Genomic DNA, 22,895 nt, shown 5'->3' with positions numbered 1-22,895 from the left:
TATCACCTCACACTGGTCAGAATGGCCATCATCAAAAAATCTACAATCAATAAATGCTGGAGAGGGTGTGGAGGAAAGGGAACCCTCTTTCACTGTTGGTGGGAAAGTAAATTGATACAGCCACTATGGAGAACAGTATGGAGGTTCCTTATAAAACTAAAAATAGAACTACCATATGACCCAGCAATCCCACTACTTGGCATATACCCTTAGAAAACCATAATTCAAAAAAAGTCATGTAACACCACGTTCATTGCAGCACTATTTACAGTAGCCAGGACATGGAAGCAACCTAAGTGTCCATCTACAGATGAATGGTAAAAGAAGATGTGACACCTGTATTCAGTGGAATATTACTCAGCCATAAAAAGAAATGAAATTAAGTTATTTGTAGTGAGGTGGATGGACCTGGAGTCTGTCATACTGAGTGAAGTAAGTTAGAAAGAGAAAAACAAATATCGTATGCTAACACATATATATAGAATTAAAAAAAAAGTTTCTGACGAACCTAGGGGCAGGACAGGAATAAAGACGCAGATGTAGAGAATGGACTTGAGGACACAGGGAGGGGGAAGGGTAAGCTGGGACGAAGTGAGAGAGTGGCATGGACATATATACACTACGAAGTGTAAAATAGATAGCTAGTGGGAAGCAGCTGCATAGCACAGGGAGATCAGTTCAGTGCTTTGTGACCACCTAGAGGCGTGGGATAGGGAAAGTGGAAGGGAGACGCAAGAGGGAGGGGATATGGGGATGTATGTGTACATATAACTGATTCACTTTGTTATACAGCAGAAACTAACACAACATTGTAAAGCAATTATACTCCAATAAAGATGTTTAAAAAAATGTAATGCAGTTACATTATAATTATAAAATATTCATAATTCCTCACTCACATCCACTGTGAGTTTCATTTATTACTTTGAGCATTAAATTCTATTTAATTTGAAAATTTTTCCAAATTCTGTAAATAAAATACTGTGTCTGAAAAAAAAAACAAAACAAAACACGAAGGAGTGGTACAGAGTATGGTTAAATTGGAAAGAGCTGGCCTTGTGTAAAAACATTCAAATTTAAGTTGTTTTTCAAAATACCATCCTGGCCCAACAAAACGTAGTAGAGTTAATTTGTCAAGGGCCAGAAATTTGCAACCTCTGAGTTATAATTACCAATATCTTCATTAAGATCTGTTAAAAATTTACCTTCAGAACGTCTTTCTGAAGATTTCCATCTGTAGTCTTTATTTTCTATTCCTTCAGTGATTTCTAGACAGTTTGGCTTACATTGCAATACAATTACTTTTGCTCTCTACTTTGTTCATTTATGGCTATATTATTTTCTCAGTTATCTAGGAAATTTATTTTGGTCAAAAAGAGGTCTTGGGTTTTGATTCTTTTGTCCTCATGTTCTAGAGATAACTTTCCTCCACTTTTATACATAAAAACATGCTGGTCAAGCATAAAAAAGAATTAATATACTACCAGGGTAAGATCTTCTGAAAAATTGTCTCTCTAGCTTACTTAGCATTTTCTCTGATTTCCTAGAAAGAAACAAATTGAAAAGTAAGGGAAAGGAAACTGTGGGATTCAGAGTGAAATAAAGAGAAGCAAACTGGTGTTTTGATACAGTTTATTTAATGTTAATCAGTCTCCAGTCAAGAAAGCTAAATCACATGTGAAAATAGCACTAGATGGGGAATTCTCACTTTATAACTGTGGCCAAATAATTTACTATTTGGCGGGATGTTTCCTTACATATAAAACGGTGTGTTTGGGGTGTGGTGGTAGGGGCAAGGTGGGGGTAGCCTTTCTGGGGAACACATTTTGGAATATCTGCTTAGCCTACGATCCCCTTAACTACCTCCCCTCCCCACCTCAGACTACAGGGATATATTCCTTTAAGTCATGTGACCCTCATTTCTGGACCACAGCTAATTGGAGTATGAGTGGCATCCATCAATGTCTCTCCCTCAGGTAATGGAACTATAGTGGAGAGAAAGAGATTCAGTGTGTAATGTTTCATGTTGTAGCATATAAATTTGGGCCACATCCTACCTAACTGATTAGGAGACAGAGAAATACAGAAGATAAAAGCAGGGACGAGAGATAAGTGATAGAACTGGCCTGGGTTCAAGACCTCCTTCCTGTTACTGCTTCCAGTCATTCTGTTTGTAGTTATAGGCAACCAACAGTCTAATATTCAAGGTTCCTCTCTACCCTTTAATTCTGTGATGCTATACATTTAAGTTTTCTCATCTGTAAAATAGAGGCTGTGAGTGGATAAACAGTTAACAGGATAGTTCATTTTAGTGGGACTTGAAAACCATGTAGTCAGCCAAAACTGTCCACACAAGTTGTGTTTCCTGGGATAGAAGGCAGAGTTTGTCATAACGACACATATCTTACTTTCTACCCAAGGTGATGATACGGAGTTCAGGAAAAAAAATAACCTAAAAAGCTGTGAGGATTACTAAGGTAATATCTGAAAGAGGTTTTAAGTTTCCCAAATATAAGAAACATATGGAGCCTAAGAACTTTATGCATTTCTTTTTACATGTATAAGGAACCCGAGGAGAGAGGCTCAAGTATATTCGTACATAATTGTCATGAAATTATCCATAATACTTTCAACATTGTGCAAAATAAATGCTTGTTGAGTAGTTTTTTTAATTGTTTGATCTATTAAATGGACTTAATAAAGAGACAATAATTCAAAGGGCTGTGAATGGTATGACACCCTTACACATTGGGCTGAAAGGACTTAATTTCACTGAGTGATTTTCGGTTTCAGTATTCTTGGAACTTCTGGCTGGCAGTTTCACTCCATGTACTCTCCTGTGTGAGTGCAATAGAATCTTGTTGCAGGACGAAGGGCTATGAGAGTAGAAGCTGGTCTGTCACATATCAAATTGTGCTCCTAAAAACATAACTACAGATGAAGGAAAAAAGTTTATGAAAGGCTTGTCCCCCAGAGCAGATGTTTGTAGTAGCCTCCAAAATCAGGGCATCTCTTTGGAATAGCACCTCCTTCCTTTATTTTAGCCTAAAAATCTTTCCTTTCTTAGAAAGAGAAGAAGACAGAAGAGGAGAAAGAGGAGGGGAAGGAGAGAGCAAAGAAGACAAAAAGAAGAGACCAGAAGAGAAAGAGAGAAAGAAAAAGAGAAGAAGAGAAAGAGAGCAGGGGAGAGAAAGCTGGTTTTCTTCCACCTGTGTTCACACTCAGACTTCTGGAGTCATCCCCCTCATGATTTTGCCCCCTCCCCTCCTTTTCTCTCTTGAGTCTCTTGCGATCTGGCTTTTCCCTCCTTCACACTGAGAAAATTATTTTGAGACTGTCTCCGAAAGCCCTAGAGCAGCACAATTTGATGGGCACTTAATTATTATTGCAACGGATTTTTAATAGAATTCAAAATATTTACCAAACTTCATTTGAAATGCTTGCCATTCTTACTTTATGTGGCAATTACTTGATCTTCCTCTACCTCTATTTGTTCTATCTCCTTCTTCTTCAGCCTCTTTTTTCTACAATCCGTCCTTCTACACTCTGGTTTACCTCCAAAATTTTGTCCTTGCACTTGTCTGTTCTCCTCTACATGTTCTTCATGGCAGTCTCGGCCACTCCTGTACTCTCAGGTGCCAGGTATTTATGACTCTTGACTTTTTTTTTGTTTTTTTTTTTTTGCGGTACGCGGGCCTCTCACTGTTGTGGCCTCTACCGTTGCGGAGCAGAGGCTCCGGATGCGCAGGCTCAGCGGCCATGGCTCACGGGCCCAGCCGCTCCGCGGCATGTGGGATCTTCCCGGACCGGGGCACGAACCCGTGTCCCCTGCATCGGCAGGTAGACTCTCAACCACCGCACCACCAGGGAAGCCCTGACTCTTGACATTTTATCTTTAGTATAGGCCCTTCTCTCGAACTTCAGATTTGTATTTCTAGGCTCCTAATAGACCTCTCTACTAGATATATCACAAACACTGATATAAGCTTAACTGATCCAAAATTAAATTCTCTTTTCTCCTCTTTCCAATTCTGTTCCACTTCATTAGATCTTAGTATCCAAGTCAGAAACTTCAGAATCACTTCTTCTTCGTTACTCTTATCTAAAAATTCATTACATCTGGTTGAGTCGATGGATGTCTCTGGGATCAACTCCGTACCCACTGTTTCTGTCTTGCTTCAGACTCAGCACCTCTTTCCTATTCTGTTGCAGCAGCCTCTGACCAGATCTCCTTGCCTGCAGGCTTTCTCACGCTTCCTCCCTCCTGACTCTGTGTTGGACATTGTATCTAAAGCACAAAACTAGTCATGGCACTTCTCTGCTTAACATCTTTCAGTGACTTTTCATCACCTATTTTTTAAAAATCAGCTCCTTTCCTTGATGAACATAAAAGGCCCTTCATGATCTGACTCCCTCCTCCCTGTTATTGTATTTCCCCATTTTCCCCTACTCATTCTTTGTGGTTCAGCCTTAACTATCTCCTTGCAGTTTCTCAAGCATGCAGTTTTTGGACAGGCTGATGCATTTGCCTGGAATGATCTTTCCTTCTTGGGCACTTAACAAATTCCTGCTCAGTATCTGAAAATTCCATAAACATCACCCTCCATGTGCATCTTCCTACAGCCATTCTCACCCAAAGCACAGAGGTACATGCCTGTGTTAACCTTTTTCTCCCCGTTTAGTAGTTTACAACACAAGGGGGCCCCATCAGTCCTTCAGTCCCCTGAGAAATGCCTTAGTCACCTTTATTTCAGTGTTTTAAGTTTGCTTGATGGATAATATGTGCTCAGTGAATGTTTGAATGAATGACAAATAAATAATCACAGAAAATGACTAGAGAGAGGGGGTAGCTTGTTGAATGTATTTGGCATTCCTTTCCTGTGCCACTTGGACTATATGTAACACTATGCAAAAATTTCCTTAAATCTCTTGAAAGCTAAGTTTCAGAGAAGCAGAGAACTGCATAATAAAGCAAAAGTTTGAAAATGAAGCTCCTTTATAAAAAAAAAGAAGTGCTTTCTTAACTCAAAGCAAGTATCTGAACTAATTTAAAGGAGAAATTTTTCCTTTTGTTACTAATTGCTGAAATAAGAGAAATCACGTCTGGCTTTCTCATTGTTAATTCTTCCACTAGAAATATTTGAAAAAGAGTAACCAGTCTTACAGCCTGTAGGATCACTTTTGCCCAGGGAACAAAACCTGGACAAGTGCGTCACCAACTACCTGGCAAAATCCTCTAGCAGACCTGCATCTACACGCACGTCTCTGATTTTATAAGATCCTGTACCTGACAATAAACACATCAACAGTGCATCTAGACTACGAGGTCATATGAAGAAACTTATGACTTCAGCAGGGGTGGAGACTGTGGGGCAACAGAGCCTAGATCAGGTGAACTTCAAAATAGAAAAAGCATTTGTGTGTTCATGTGGAAAGGAAACAGGAAAGAAACATGTTAACAAAAGAATGACTTGTCATCATTCTGGGAACTACTGGAGCAAAGAATTATGAACTTAATCCAATACCTGGATAATTGTAATGACGTACAGAGCTTTTCAGGAAGATTTTTACTAGCTCTTGCGTGAGAAGTGGGTGAAGAATAGCAATTAAAAGTGCATGTGAAAATCAGTTTGCAAAAGGCATTTCCATTTACATTAAGGAATTTCTTTCTTTGGATGGTAGATGATGTCAGATTGAAAACACGTTGACAAGCTGAAAGAATATTTCCCCGAATAGGAAATGGAAATAAAGGAACTTCCATGAGCCACAGGCCTGGCCAGAATCTTTGCCTCTTAAATAATGTTTATACTGTTTCCTCCTCCTCCCTTGGCAAACCCCATATCTTTCCTCTCTTTATCTGTACTAATTGTTCGTATCTTCCCTAATAATTTTTTTTCTTTTCACTTGGAGGGAGGGATGACTTTACCATTTCCAGAGCCCAGAACTCCTAGGACAAGCATAGCCAAATTCTGCTCGACCCACAAGTCCAACATGAACAGACAATGCATGGAAAAGAAAAAAGCAGAGGAGCATTACCTTTGTGTTATTTTGAATCTTCTCAGCAAAGTTATAAAAATCTATTCCATTAAAATCTCCACTTAAATCTTTAAATTGCTGATTCTGAATACAAATAATAAATGGTAAGCTATCATTATTCGTATTCCATTCATTGGAATTTATAATGAAAAAAAACAAAAAGCCTTGTGGTCAGACCCAGTTTCATGCAACGCCGGTCTCTGTCTCTGATTACAGAGATGTTTTATGGGGAAATGTGAGTTGAATTTTCTAATGTCAGACTAAAGTGTTTAGAATTGCACTCCCCAATTCTCTATTTTCTTTCCATAATCTAATGTTAATTTTATTATGCAGTAATTCTCTCTTCAATCCATTTATATATGTAGTCTCCCTTCTCTTCTGGAGGTAATACATTTCAAGTTTTCCATCCATCATATAAAATATACGTTTTTCTTCTAAATTCCTGTTTAACAAATTTTATGGGGGTGTTCCCCATTTTAATAGGATTATCACTATACTTCACAATTTTAGAAATTTAGATTTTTATTTTTTTTGAAACAACCATTATTGAAGCTGAAAATTCTTAAACTTTTTTGCTCTCCAAATAATTTATGCAGTGCACTTGACTTTACCTAGCTTCTTGGGTTAAAACATGTAATTATGGTTTAGTACAAAAGCTATCCATTGTTATGTACTTTTTTAGCTTATTTTGATTGTGGTTGCATATTGGGCTGCTGTCACCTGATTTCTCCAGCTGTGGTTTTCAAGGATTTCCAGTTTCTTGTTTCATTTTTTTAAATGAAAATAATGGTTCTCTTTATTAATTAAAAATCCAACAAATAAAAATTTCCAAAAAATATAATAAAGAAAATGAGTCACTTGACTATCTTCCTTGCAAAGATAACTGCAGTCGACTTTCTTCTGAATACTTTTTCTTTGCTCATATTCTGATATATTATTTTCCTAAAAGGAAAAAAAAATACAGACATGATTCTTGACTTGGGAAGAGTCTGGGAGGAAAGGAGTGGTGTGGTTGGTGATTCAGAACCATCTGGGGATCTTTCTCAAAGTACACATGATTCCCCACCTTATTCAAACCTGATTCCTGAAAAGGCAAATCAAAATGAGTGGGGGGAGAGAAGAGTGAATGATATATCCCACCTTAGCCTATCATTATCCTACCATTCCCACCTCTCCATTTGAGAATTATTGTTCGAACGCCACTTTGTAATCTTTTTTCTCATTTACTCTATGTTGTAAACATTTCTCTGTACCAAGGACCAAGTATCAAGTATTCAGTCAAAGAGAGATGTCTATAACATATTTTAAATGGAGAAAAAGAAATTAGAGGTTAGCACAACATTGTAAATCAGCTATACTTCAATTTAAAAAATTTTTTTAAAGAAATTACAGAACAGAGTGTTCAATATGTTGTCATTTATGTTAATGTTATATATATATATATATATATATATATATATATAACGTTTTGAGGGGGTGTTTGTCTGTTAATAGGATTTATCTCTGGAGCTTTTGGGTATTAGGGTGTTGGGGGCATCTTCACTCTTGTATGATTTGAGACTGCGGAGAGTTTTGTGCAACAAAAAAGAGATTGTATTTTGGAAAAGACGAATATAGATGTAGAAAATCATTTTAATAGCAACTTAATACTGTGTGGATCATCTATAATTTTTAAAGTAGTCTCCTTTTTCTCTTTTAAAAACATTGTGAATAATGCTGATTTCAATATTGATGTATCTACCTCTTGTATCTATCTCTTAGTGCACTTGTTTGTTCTTAAACAGAATTCCTGATCAGGGAAAGGGTAAAGAGAAGGCATGTGGAATACTTGAAATCTGTTGTCAGATTACTGTCTGAAAAAAAATACTCATTTGTTTCCACCAATGGACATGTCCACTTTCTCACAACTTTATCAACAGTGGGTATTTTCAATTCTTATCACCTTTGAAAATCTAATACGTATGTGAAAAATGTAATTGAAGTTTGCATTTCTTTGATTACAAACGAGGGAGAATGTTTATTCATACATTTATTGATCATATACATTTCTTTGGTGAGTTGCCTGTTTAGGGTCTTTGCTCACCTTTCTGTTGGGGTGTACATATTTTTATTATTAATTTGTAAATGCGTCTCATATCTTAGGTGTATTAATGATTGCTATATATCAATAACATGAAACTTGTGAGCAGTTTGCCATTAGTCTGTATAGGTTTTCTTTTGATTACAGAAATGTATATGCTTATCCATTTACCTATTCATCCTGTCCTGTATGATTGGCTTTCCTGATGCAAAGTTATAAACAATTTACTTTTATTAATATTATCATTTCTTATATGCATTTAAATCTTTAATCCATCTGAAATATATTTAGGTGTTATTGCTTCCATTTAAGGCAAACATTATTTTGCAACAATTTGACCTTAATTTCTAAGTATTCAACAAAGTCCAAGTGGCATTACACTGATACTGTAATAAGTCATTTTGTATTTATTCTTCTTATTTGTTTAATGCTATTAAAATATAGTGTTCTACCTTATTCTTTCTCACACTCTTTTTCCTCTTCCTCTTGCAGTCAGTTGTAAGCAGGGTCTTTTAATCATGCATACAGTATAGATGTTTTGTAAAATAGGGAGGTATTAATTTATTTTGTTTCCCTATATTCCACATATGAAATGTGCGGATTAATGGTTATTTCAAAAGTGATTTAAAATATGGCATAAACTGCCTCTTGGTTTGCCATAGTGTCTGACACATTGCAGGCTTTTGATAAGGGTTTTGGGAATGGCTAGATTGACAAACCAAACAAAATATTCAAATCGTAGCCAATAAATGGCACTAAAATCTCACAAACAATGTGATGTTTATACTGCTGTTCAGCCCAAGCTTGTTAACCCTTCATTTATTCACTTTGCCGTGATATTGGTAAGCAATTTATTTAGCACCATGGACTTTCTGATCTCCATTTGTCATAGGGGTCATTTTAAATCACCTCTCACAAGATTGTTGGAAGAGTAGCAAGATATGATTCTGAAAGTGTTTTGAAAGAAAATAACTTTTTACATGAAAATATGCTGTAATATAAACAAACAGCAATGGCTGTGGATGGTCTGCTGCTCCTATAAAAACAAATAAGTGCATGATAGCCAATCAGCGTGTTTCCAACTGGCCTATAAAGGGTTGTGATTTCAATTCTGAAACAAAAATGAATTCCCCACACAAAAATTCATGAAGACAAGTATCACCTGTCCTGCCAGACCACAGTGAGGAGAAGACTAGTTGCAAGTTAGGTATTTCCTGTGGGCTCAGCTGTATCTATGATTATAAGTGGTGAGTATTCATTCTTCAGAGTTGATGTGTGTTGATGACACGTCTGTCCTCTGTGGCTCGGCTCCAGGGCTCTCCACATCACAGCCAAGCCATGATAGGAAGAACTGCATTGTATAATAATGACTTACCTCACCTCCTTCTGACATAATATCTCATACTCTCATGGGGCTTTGTAGTCATATGGCAATTTTATGCCTCACAGAGTTTCAGGGAAGAAGGTAAGTTTCATTACTATGTGTGAGTTATGGTAATATGTGCCATACTAATTTTTTGTTAAAAAAGCTAATTTACAGGAGACTGACTTGGCAAAGTTAAAGATATATGCTCCACAAGCACTGCCTCAAATGGCAAAATCAGTATCAGAACTCAGGTTTACCCACAAGTATTTATTTCGAAACCACTATGTATCCACAACTGTGTCCACAACTGTGATGCCTGCAAGAGCCACTTGTTTTCCTTTAAGAACCTTCATAATCTGAAGCTTTACCCTCTTTAGAGGGTAAAGACAAAACTCAAAAGTAGGTGTAATATAACAATCCCAGTACACCTTCATGTGTAAATCAATACACCTGAAGAACCAGATGCTTAGACCAAACTCAGGCACCACAGACTCACTCACATCCTCACATGATGGAGACACTTGGGAATCCTGGATTTCCTCTCGGGGGGAGATTTTAAACTGTTTCTCAATGGCCGTGCTATTGGATTATTGGATAGTATAATTCTTTGTAGCACAACAGTGGTAGAGAGAAGGGAGAACTCAGCATAAAAACTATAGCATCCCCACACCTTCCCAATGCCCCCTTTGTACTGAGTGGATACATTTCCAAATGCCCCCTTAGGGGTGGGCTCCACCCCAGGTGAAAACCACTGGTCTGTGAGATTCCAAGAATTTACTTTATTTCATTAGCTCATTTTAGCTGTGAAAATCCACAGGGAGTCACAGAAAGCAAAATTTTATTTGGTTACGAGTGATTGTGATTATCCATCCATGCTTCTGACCTTCACGGCAGGTCATTCCATTTTTGAAACAACTCAAACTGTTAAAAAATTTCTTAAAATAAGGAAACAATGACTTCTGGCCCAACACACAGATTGAACTCTTGCACACTGTAACCAAACCTCACACGAAACAGAGTAAATGGATAAAAGGCTCACAAGGACCATGAAAACAGGAGAGGAGACGACATTGGGTGTAAAGTCAAGCCTGACCATATCACTACCTACTCAAAACTCATCAACGTCTTCCCATCTCACTCAAAGTCCACAGTCCTTGCCAAGGCTACAAAGACCCTGCACAAATACTGTCATCACTTTTATTCTGTGACATCACCTCCTCCTTTCCCACCACACTGACCTCCTTGTTGTTCCTTACAAGCTAGTGTTCCTGCTTCAGGTTCTTTGCATTTGAATGAACCGTATCTGCTTATCTCCTTCCCTAACTTTCTTCAGGCTTCTGTTCAAATACTACCTTTCGGAAGAGTCCTTCTCTGCACATGCCACGTAAAATAGCACTCCCGTCACTCATCTCTCTCATCCTAATTTATTTTTCTTTATAGTATTTATTGCCATTAGACGCCTTTTATATTTTTGTTTATTGTCTGTCTCCTCCTCTAGAACATAAGCTCTAGAAGGGCAGGGGCAAAATGATGTCAATGAACTGAATGGGTCAAGGAACATCAAGAAATTTTTTTTTCAAAAATGGAAAACACGTAAGTAAAAGAGGTAATTGACACAATCGAGAAGAGAGAGCTGAAACCTAAGTATCTGTAGATGGAATGGCAGCAGAAACCAGCCAAGTCATACTGCAGAGCCTTCAAAAGTCTTAGAAACTGGAGGCACCAGAGACCCCAGAAGAAGAGAGTGGATAGTAGATTTGAAAAACAAGGTGGTGAGGATCAGCTGAAATTCCTATAAAAGAAATTAGATCCCTGGTCCACTCTCCAACTTCATGTAACCAGACAATAAGCTCTCTTCAAGACTGACAAAAGACTAGAAACGGAACAGAAACTCAGGATGAGAGGATGTCAGGTGGTGGAAAGGCATGAGGCATCATATACCTAAAATAGGAGATGTAAGCACAAGTCTACATTGTGAGCTGTGAGGAACCCCTCTTCCCCCCTCCCACACACATGTGGACTTTCCAATCTGATTTTTTGTACATCACTCTTAAATATGAACATGTGGTCAAATACAATACATACTTGAAGAAAGTTCCAGCATGAAAGAGAACAAAATAAAGATAAAAAGAAATTCAGAAGGTGGGACCTAATCAAACTTAAAAGCTTTTTACCCAGCAAAGGAAACCATCAACAAAATGAAAAGACAACCTACGAAATGGGAGAATATATTTGTGAATAATGTGACGAACAAGGGGTTAACATCCAAAATATACAAACAGCTCATACAACTCAATATCAATAAAACAATCCAAATGAAAAATGGGCAGAAAACCTAAATAGACATTTCTCCAAAGAAAACATACAGACAGCCAACAGGCATATGAAAAGATGCTCAACATTGCTAATTATTAGAGAAAAGCAAATCAAAACTACAATGAGATATCACCTCACAGTGGTCACAATGGCTATCATTGAAAAGTTTACAAATAATAAATGCTGGAGAGGGTGTGGAGAAAAGGGAACGGTCCTGCACTGTTGGTGGGAATGTAAATTGGTGAAGCCACTATGGAAACAGTATGGAGATTCATTAAAAAACTAAAAATAGAATTACCATATGACCCAGGAATCCCACTCCTGGGGATATATCCAGAAAAGATGAAAACTCTATTTGGAAAAGCTACATGCACCCCAATGTTCATAACAGCACTATATACGATAGCCAAGACATGGTAACAACACAAATGCCCATCAACAGACAATTGGTTTAAGATGTGGTGTGTGTGTGTGTGTGTATATATATATACATACATATATATATATATATATATATATGCAATGGAATATTACTCAGGCATAAAAAAGAATGAAATATTGCTATTTGTAGCAACATAGATGGACTTAGACAATATCATACTAAGTGAAGTAAATCAGACAGGCAAATATTATATAATATCACTTATATGTGGAGTCTAAAAAATAATACAAATGAATCTATATACAGAACAGAAATAGACTCACAGACATAGAAAACAAACTTATGATTACCAAAGGGGAAAAGAGAGGGAGGGATAAATTAGGAGTATGGGATTAACATATACAAACTACTATGCATAAAATAGATAATCCATAAGGATTTACTGTATAGCACAGGGAATTATACCCAATATCTTGTAAAAACCTGTAATGGAAAATAATCTGAAATTTATATATATATATATATATATATATATATATATATATATATATATATATATATATATATATATCTGAATCACTTTGCTGTATACCTGAAACTAACACAATGTTGTAAATCAGCTATACTTCAATAGAAAAAAAAAAAAAGAAGAAATTCAGAGGGAACAGGTATTTCAGGGAGGAGAAAAAATGCACTTAAAAATTATTAATATGCTTAGGGAAATAAGAGAAAAAATAGGTTGCTGTTTTAAAAGGATGCATTTAGAGGATAAGAAAAATGTACTGTGAATGAAAAATATTATAGAGGAAATAAAAATTCAATAGAAAAGTTGCATATAAAAATATAGATTTGCAAGATAAAGAGATGGAAAACATCAAAGAACATAGAAGAAATTTAAAAGATCAGTCTAAACAGTCCAGGTAATAAGAGTTCCAGAAATAGATACAGAAGGGAGAAGAAATTATCCAAGAAATAAATTAAGAAAACTTCCCAGTACTGAGATATATACATTTCTATTTTGAAAACCCCCCTCAAATTGCTTCCACAGGGAATGAAAAATGATCCTCATCAAAACAGATCATCAGGCTTCCCTGGTGGCACAGTGGTTGAGAGTCCGCCTGCCGATGCAGGGGACACGGGTTCATGCTCCGGTCCGGGAAGATCCCACATGCTGCGGAGCGGCTGGGCTCGTGAGCCATGGCGGCTGGGCCTGCGCGTCCGGAGCCTGTGTTCCGTGGCGGGAGAGGCCACAGCAGTGAGAGGCCCGCGTACCGCAAAAAAACAAACTAACAAACAGGTCATCATGAAATATCAGACTGACTATAAAAGCTTCCAGAGAGAGACATTAAAAATCAGGTCATATCTAAAGTATTAGGAATCAAAATAGCAACAGATTTCTCAACAATCCTAGAAGCTAGAAGGCAGCTAGAAGTCACCTCAAAAATTCTGAGGGCTAAATAGTTTCCAACTTAAAATTTTAAACTGAACCAAATTTTCACTCAAGTCCAAAAGTAAAGAAATTTTCTTACGTGAAAGGTGTAATAGTACGGATGAGGTTATTCCTGAAAATGAGGAATATTCAAAGTACATTCAAAAAAAAAAGGAATTGTTAAATTACCTGGTATGTCTGAGATTGTATTCACAGCAGTTTTATAGGTAGATCAGGTAGAAATTTGAGTGTACATTAATAATAGATACCTAGAAAACAAAGAAATTGAGACAAACAAACAAACATGGTATGTGTTACCTCTAAGGAAATCCAAAAATTCACACAATAAAGGAAAGGTAATAATACCCATCATGACTCTGTGGTGAACAGAATGGATAAACTAGACACTGAATATAATGTAACTCTCCTAGGAGAAGAGGAGGAAAATGGTGAAATGTGTGTGTGTGTGTGTGTGTGTGTGTGTGTGTGTGTGTGTGTGTGAAATAAAAGCAGCATTCTTATCTCCCATATTTGGAAGTCAGTGAATACATTCTAATATTGAAATACAAGAAAAGAAAGGAAAAAATATCACCATAAGCATGTTATTCAGAAATACCAGAAGAAATAGCTAGAAGAGTTAAAGGGTTACTTCTAGGATGCAGGATTTGGTTTGGAGAGGGGCTAAGTGTAGGTAGCTACTATTTTCCATAGCCATTCCTCTAGTGCTGTTTGAGTTTTTAGCTTATGTTCCTACAGTACTTTGATTTAAAAGTAATAGAAGAGGGGGTGGCTAAGAAAGACAAAAGAAATTCAAACCTTTTCTATTAAGGGTACTTTGCAGCTATTTTTTCCCTATCCCTGCCTGTAATAGTAGAAGTAGAGAAGGTTTCCAAGGATTCTCAAAATTAATGGTCCATTGGTAGAATTAGTATTATTATTATTAGGCAACCAACATTATTTGAGCATGCACTGTGTGCCAGGATTGCTTAATTTAATCCTCAAACGGTCCAGAGAATTAGGCTGTATTATTACCCCTACTGTACGTGAGGAATCTGAAGCGTGGAGCAGCTTATATAACTTGCCCAAGGTAGCATGGCGAGTGAAAAACAATTCAGTAAAGCAACAGAGTTCAAAAGAGCACCTCATCTATTAACTTACATCACAGGTGTCCATCTGACCTGTGAATATGATTTATCCTTCAAAAACTCCAGTAAACTTAAGGCAAATGCAATTTAGACATTTGTAGCACCTTTAATCTATGCCTGATCGGACATCCAAGAAGTTTCCCACAGACAGTCCTGCCTGTATACTTCAGGCCTGACCTTCAGCACCCAAGGTTTTGGTCTCTTCTGAATTGAGCATGCCAAGAACACAATTATGTGAAATGATGCCAGTGCTTTCACAGTATAAATATTGCACTGAGGCTTTAGGGCTCCCTCAATAAAAGTTCATATTTACAAGGGCTTTAGTGAAATGTCAAATGATGTAATTATCAACTCTCTGTCATGTCTGATGAAGATATACATCTAAGGAGGCCAAAGAAATAGTGAAGATGGAAGATGAAAGAAGGTGGATTATCCAATTTGCTTTTTCAGTCTTCACCTTTTCCCAACCAGTATTGAAAAGCGCTAAGCTCATTTCCTTACGACTAACTTCGAGTAGAGTAACAAAGTGGGAGTATTAATTTTCTTAGTGCCTTTCCATTCCTCCTTTCAGATGTCCCCAATTTTTCTGACCATCTTTTCTCTCACAAAACAATGTACTCTTCCAGTGTTTCCTCCTAGATTTTTATAAGGTTATGGGACACTAACCCTGGTAACCCCATGACTTTGGCTTTGAACAGGGCTTTCCTGGGGACTCAAGGCCAATAGCACACTTTCCATAATGGCAATTACATATTTTTATTCAAAGAATGGACTCATTTGACAATTTGAATAGAAAAGAGAGGGGGTAGTACAGAAACAGAAACAGAAAGCTTGCAGGAAGCATTTTATCATTAAAAAGTAGGACTAGTTTCTAATTTGGATGAGGGGATGGATTTGGTACTGTTAAACCATAATGTTGAATACTGGGAGAGGAATCAGCTTTTTGAAGGAAGACAGGAGTTCTTTTTGATGAAGTGGAGTTCTGCAGAACATCCAGATGAAGATGTCTGATAGGACTTTGTCCTGTTCAGGGCAATTTGGTAGCAGAATTCAGGAGATGCCACTGGAATCCAAACTAGGGGGACAGCACTTAGAACAGTTTCAGTCTTCTTCAGGGCGCGGTACCATAGTCTGAACCGAAAAGACTTTTTCCAGACATCAAGGGATGAACAGAAATGGCTCAACCCTCTGATTTAGTTTCACTGCCTCCTCCTACCCTTCCGAGCTAGCCCTACTAATTATCCTCATCTGTTTCTGCTTTAATTGCTTTTCTGGCTCGCTGTTTACCCCAGGCTGGGGCTTACAGATACCATGCTGCCACTCAGCCCTGTACCCACAGAAGACATTGCTGATTGAAGAAAAGCTTCCCCCGCTGAGTCCAGGTGATCAACAATGCTCCCCACCTGGTGTTCCCAGCAGCAACCACCAGGCAGAGCTGGCACAAGGGATGAAACCCACCTCTCTCCTTTGTCCTTGCCCAGGCCTAAGTTCTCCAATGTGGAACCAATTATTTGTGGGGTTGGGTGTTTTTTTTTGAGATCTCTTTTTCCTCTCATTTTCTAAACATGCTTACACAATTTTTGACATTTCTGCCCATCCTTGGTTACCAGTCCTTATCTGGGGTTTCCAATTTCCAAATCAAGGCCACAGATTCAACAAATTGGAATTATGGAAGCACAGCAGAAAGGTCATGGGCTGTGAACTCAGACAGACGTGGGTTCAAGTCCTTGCTCCATTACCTGCAAATCTTGTGACTTGGGCATGTCACCTGACTTCCCTGAACCTGTGTTTCCACAACTGTAACATGGTGAAAATAATATCCACCTTTCAGGATTGTTTGGAGTTTAACTAATTTACATAAAACTTGGTACATAGCACTTGGTCAATAAATATTTATTTTTATTACTGGAGCAGCCTCCATTTCATGCATTTCCTCCAGAACACTTTAAGCTCCCTGAGGGCCAGCTGTGCGCTTTATTTATCTTTGTATCTTTCACGAGGCCTACTATAACATAGGTCCTCAATATGCCCTCAATGCATTCTTCTTGAAGAAATGGATAAATTACTTGATAATTTGGGGGGGATAGGGATCCATTCTTCTTATTTTAAATAAACCAGGGTGTATCATAGCATAGGAAGCAAGGGATTATCTTCAAAATAATCAGAGCTCATTTATTGAGCCCTCAGCGTATGCTGGGCCTTCTTGTGAGCACTTCATTTGAATTAACTCATTCCATCCTCACAACAGCCCCGTAAAGAGATAATACTATTATTATCCCCACATAACAAATTGAAGTAATTGAAGCAGAAGGATAGGCTGCTCGTTCAAGGTCACCCAGCTAGTAAGTGGTGGCTCAGGGATTCAAGATCAGACCATTTGGCTTCAAGAACCTATATTATTAACCTCTACACCATACATAGGGGAAACCTGAAAAAAATTCTGCTTCTGGCTGACCTGCTCAGGTTTTGTCCCTAACCTTTGGTCTTCACTCTTGGCTGTGGTTAGGTCTACTTTGGTGGAAAAATTGGAGAAGCTGTGCCTAAAGAAATCTAAGCACGAACATCTAAGCACTAGCAACTTGCTATTAGCAAGACAACAAATTTCTAACATTTAAGATAGATTCAGAACATTTCCTTCAAACAAAACCGAAAAACTTAACTTCAAATAAGAAAGCCACACTAGTTTGTAGAAAGACTCTCATGTTCCTTGTTCCCAAGGTCTAACTGAAAATTTGTTTACAAACATAAACTGATGACTTACACATGTCGTTATCCATTTTCCCAGATTTGATTTATCCATCTTCACATACAAATATATCCACCTTCATATGTGGTTTTTTGCATGCTTATGAGTGCACGTGGAATTATGACACAAGAGATTGAACAGGTAGGGGCTACAGTGGGTGGTAAAGTTGGGATGTACAACGAGATAAACAGAAAATGAGGTTTAACTTATTCCCTCACACACTCTTGCCTCCCTTTGTCTTTGCTGCTTGCTTCCTGCAGGGGAAGATTCCTCAGGGGAAACTTTGTAAACAGGCCCTTTCTCCAGCTCAGCTGCACTAAAAATGCTGTTATTGTGTGTCCAGGCTTAGCAGGTTTGGGAGAGTTCTTCAATAATCTGCTAAACGACCTCATGAATTCTTTGAGGGGTAGCTACAGTTTTTTTATTTCTTCTTGAAAATTTTTCTTAATCATCTTTTGCTGTGCTGTAGTTTTGTTGTTGTTGTTTCATTACTTTGTTTTTGGATATTTCATGATTAATCAAGGAAAAGGCCAGAGATAGAAATTGAGCGGAAGCTTCAAGCTCCATCTAGTGTAGAACTTAACCCTTTCACTCTCTGAAGTCAACCTTTCTGCAGTACCAGCAATGACCAGAACTCACATCTTTACTGGCTGAGCTGTAGATGAACAGGGCAAAGCTCTTGTCTAGGGTGGAAGAACTGAAGCATATCTAGGGGCAAGGCCGAGATGAAGAGCAAATTGGTGTCAGAGTAGAAAGAACAGCAGGCTGAAAATCAGAACTACTAGACCTTACCCCTTACCATTAACTAAAATTGGGAAGTTCACTTCCTCTCTTGACTTTGATTTCCTCATTTGTAAAATAATAATAATAAATGAGTGATAATAGCTAACATTTAATGAGAACTCACTGAAGATGTCAGGCACTGTTCTACTCTCAAATGGGTTAACTCATTTTATCTTTATAATAGCACTATGAGACTGGTACTATAATATCCTCATTTTGAAGTTGAGAAAACTAAAGGACAAAGGGATTAAGTAACTTGCTCAAGGTTTCAATTCTAAACTCACATTAGCTCTGAGACTTTTGAAGGCATGCTTTGTAGAGATACAAAAGAATTTCAAAACCCAAGTTTACTAAGGTTAGTTGGACTTGCATTTCATTAAAAATCTTTAGTTTGCATGTATAATCTATTTCCTTTGGGTGGAGTTTATCAATTTTACATGGTTGTAAAGGACCAACTTTAATTATAGTCCCAAACTCAAGAGCAATTTGACACGGAGTAGGAAACATTTTAAATATTCACATACTTTGATTTACTAGATGGAATAATAATAATAACTAACATTTATCAGAAGACTTAAATGGATCCAGTCACTGTGCGGAGCACACTATACATACTATCTCATTTAATCCTCACTCACTCCTAAAATGACAGTCTGATGGGATATTATCCTCATTTTACAGAGGGGTCAAAAAACTTGCCCACAGTCACACAACTTAGCAAAAACCTCAGGATTTAATCCGGTCACAGTCTTGCTCCAAAACCTTTATACTTAACTTCTCTACGTGGAAGGAAAGTAAAATAATAAAAGATGGATTTGGGGAGGAAGGTAAACACTGGAGTGCTGTATTAAGTGTTTTAAAACCTGCTCAAAGGTTTAGAATGGCAAAATTAAGATGTGAACAAAAACCAGTCCATAATGACTACTGATCTTTGCCAATTTAAGCATATCATTAGCATTAAAATTAATTTTCCATTATCTATGTCATCTAGGACTTGGAAGAGCACAAGGAATTCTAATTCTCAGAAGAAACTCAGACCTCATTTTAGTCAGTAGTCTCAGCCTTTTCCCTGACCAGACATTTTACAGAACAGCCTAGTTATTACAGTTTGTCAAATGGAATGCTATGGAATTTTGTGAGTTCTTTTTTCCTCTTTAATTTAAGCTGCAGTATAAGGTGTACTCAAAGTGGATAAAAGTGTATTTGGACAATGAAAGTTGGGGGAAACATGACCTGTGCCTGGATACTATTTCAGATGAATAAGTAATTCCTTGTTAATTTGTTTGCCAAAATTCCTCTAAAATCTGTAACATGTCGGATTCCATGTTAACCATTTTTTTATTTTCATATTTCTGCTTTAAAATGTGGAGAGTTGAGCAAGTTTGAAGGCCAGTTACAAAGCACCCAGAGTACACTGTCTAATAGATAAAACAAGTACGTAGCAGCAAGTACAAGAAATGCAAGATAGAGTAGCCTTTTCTTTATCTAAGAAACCACAAGGTTTGGCTTTGTTCTGAGCTATTTCATACTACCCATTATAGAAGCATTGTTTCATGGTCATGACAGCAAAAAAGGTCAGGATATTCCCTGCAGAAATGTAAATATGCATTGCTGAAGACAGTTGGGTGTCTTCTTTATAAGCACGAAGCAATGGAAAAGATTTGTTTTTTTTAATCTGATGCTTCCATCAAATTCTTGCTATAAACATATGATGGGCTGTAGCAAATTAACATTTAAACACTGGGTTTATGTACTTTTTTTGTTTGTCTTATAGCCACAAAGAAAACCCACCTTTTCTTAGTTTTTAGTATCATGAATCACAGACCTATTATTTCCTCCTTCCCATCTACATTTTACAATTTTCAGACAAATAGCACTGTCTCCAGAAAAGCAGTAATTTCATTTCTGCCAGTTATGTTCTTTGTTCACTTTCTCCTTGACTTCCCAGAACCATATAACTGAAAGGAACACAGAGAAATCATCTGGGCCAACCATCCCATGAAGGCATTTTATAACATCTACTTCATGGATTGATAAGACATTCTCTATCTGACATATGGTTTTCTTCCATTAAGATAACTATGTACTTTAATTCATCAACCAGCAAGTATTTGTTTTTATTTCATGTCAACAACTGTTACTGACCTTACGAGAATCATTATAACAATGATGGGAAAAAACATTATTCCACAGTTTTCTTATCTATAAAATAGGGGGTGATACTACTTACCTTGCAGGGTTGATAGGTCGTGCACAGAAGTCCACTGAAATGGTTGAGTATCACTAACTCAATCTGTAGATAAAGGAAACTAAAATTCAGAGAGGTTAAGTGGCATCACCGAATTATTCTGTGCCAGTCATAAAACTAGTAAGTGACAAAGTCTTGACCTCAGGTCTTCAAATCTCAAGTTTTTTCCTTTTGATCTCCTGCTGTTTTCCCTTCCTTCTGAATACCTCACATTTAAGTCACAGTATACATTTTATAAAATTCTTCCACATACATTCTTATTTTAATTAGATATTCTTATCTTTATTGCACAGATGAGGAAACTCGGACAGAGAAGAAATGGCTTGTCTGTAGGCATCTGGCTGGCGAGGCAGGCCAGGTCTTAGACAACTCTCTTCCGATCCCAATTTTAGTGTGTTTTTCACTGCATTGCTGCAGTCACCAGTCTTGCTTAGGAACCCACATAAACACACATGAAACCGAGAAAAATTAAATCTTAAAACTCTGCGCTATTACTTACAAGTACAATGGGAGATCAGGGTTCATGAGCTATTTTTCAAATGGTTTTCGAACTGTCTCCATCCCTACCGGTTCTATTGTCATTTTCTTGCCCTGTATGGTTAAAACTTTCCACTTTCCTCTACCATTTTGGTCGATCTGCCTGCTTTCCCTTGAACTTCATTTGACTTGTCTATTAAATATTTCCAAGCACAAGTACTACATTCCTTTAATCCTTAAACATGGTTACCCTCATAAATGTTTAAATTTGCTTAGAACAATTTCTCTTTTTGTTAACTTGGGAGACGGATTGCTCATTATTGCACTGGGTTTACATGTTCATACAGATTGTTAAATACCTTCCATGTTATCCCCCAGCTTATGTGGCTATGCAGAGACTTCTCAATGACTCAGTTCTAGTGTGTGCCAAATACTGTAGCTGTGAGCAATCATCCTCTTTAAAGGCACGTCCCTTGGCCTGCCTTTGCCTTCCACTGAAAAGCACAGCTTGGATGATTATTCTTTCCCCAGTGTTTTGGCCTAGCAGAAGGTCATGTTCATTCTCTAAAGCTGCCGTTGTATTGTTTCTAACGCTAAAGTTAGGGCAAGTGAAGAAGTAGCTTCAGCAGCATGCAAGGTGTGGGACCATGCTGTCCGGGCTCAGTGTTCAGCTTGCCAAAGCTGTGTGACCATTCCTTAGCTACTCTGGGCCTGTTTCCTTGTTTGTAAAATGAGGCTAATAACACTAGCTTCCTCCTAGGATTATTGTAAGGATTCAAGGAGTCCATGAGTATAGAGTGTTTGAACACACATACCAGTATTTGTGCACTCGTATCATATTTTTAGTTAATCAGCAGAATATGGCTGGCATAGTGTAGCGAAGGTGATATGTTTTAGTTAGTTCATTGAATCCTCATAAGAACCTGAAAGACCAGTGTCATTAGCCTCATTTATGATGAAGAAATCGAGGCACAGAGAATAATCAATTTGCTCAAGTTAATATGGCTAGAAAATGGTAGCGAAAGAAGGTGAACCCAGACCAGTATGATTCCTGTATGCCAAGTAATAATAATAGCTGAATATTTATTCAACGCTTATGAGACACCTGGCATGGTGCTCTTTTATCCCTCATAAAAACGTCTTAAAGTAAGCACTATCATGATATTCTTTTTACAGTTCACAAAATTGAGGCTTAGTGAGTTCTAAGAACTCACTTGAAAATTAAATCAAACTGATACTGATTCAAAATATAAATTTTTTCTGATAAGAGGAGGATCTCAAAATTAGAAGGTGAAATTGAGCAAACTCACTAATGTTTTTGGCAATAACTAGTATTTAATAGAATAAAACATAACAGCAAGAAGAAAGAAACTCTCTCATGGAGGATTAAATGCGAAACAATTTAAGGATCTCTTTAATAGGTTACCTACAATGTAATACCTTTCTATATGGAGTCTGAAAAAAATCAAGTACTTCCTCTTCTAGATTACTCCATAAGCTGTATTTCATCAACTCTAAGGCACATTCTTTCATATTGGAACATCTAAATTAAGATTCTTATTAAAATGATAGTTGGGAAAGTTTTCTCTTCTTTAGTGATACGTAAGATAATAGTGCTATTTACAGTCGATGATTTCGTAAGATTCACTGGATCCTGATACTTTGTTCTCTATTGTGTGATCTCATTATTATAGCCTTCAAGGGTGTTTTTTTAAATTTAATAGCAAGCAAGCTCCTTACTTGGGCTTAAATAAGGAATGAGAACTCTCACAAAATCGCCTTTTTATTCACGATGCTCCATAGTTCATCGATAGTTATAATAAATCATGAGCTGATACCACGAGGAGGGAAATAAGTGAAGGGTTTTCTCTAGACTGATTTAGGCTG

At 37.3% G+C, this 22,895-nt stretch overlaps 1 long non-coding RNA gene across 2 annotated transcripts in view; it reads right to left on the bottom strand.

The window, feature by feature from the left end:
- Positions 1-21,344, bottom strand: part of LOC137202793 (uncharacterized) — a 37,334-nt gene extending 15,990 nt beyond the window's left edge. Inside the window, exons 1-3 of one of the 2 annotated variants that reach the window (XR_010932788.1) lie at positions 21,031-21,344; positions 20,514-20,576; positions 13,799-13,878 (exon numbers count right to left, since the gene is read on the bottom strand). This is a non-coding gene — a long non-coding RNA (uncharacterized lncRNA). The remainder of the gene's footprint in view (positions 1-13,798; positions 13,879-20,513; positions 20,577-21,030) is intronic. The other variant, XR_010932789.1, reaches the window with a different exon arrangement.
- Positions 21,345-22,895: the final 1,551 nt, after the last annotated feature.

This window comes from Pseudorca crassidens, chromosome 11 (assembly GCF_039906515.1).
Source record: "Pseudorca crassidens isolate mPseCra1 chromosome 11, mPseCra1.hap1, whole genome shotgun sequence".
Lineage (NCBI taxonomy): Eukaryota > Metazoa > Chordata > Mammalia > Artiodactyla > Delphinidae > Pseudorca > Pseudorca crassidens.
This window is presented reverse-complemented; position numbering and strand designations above follow the sequence as displayed.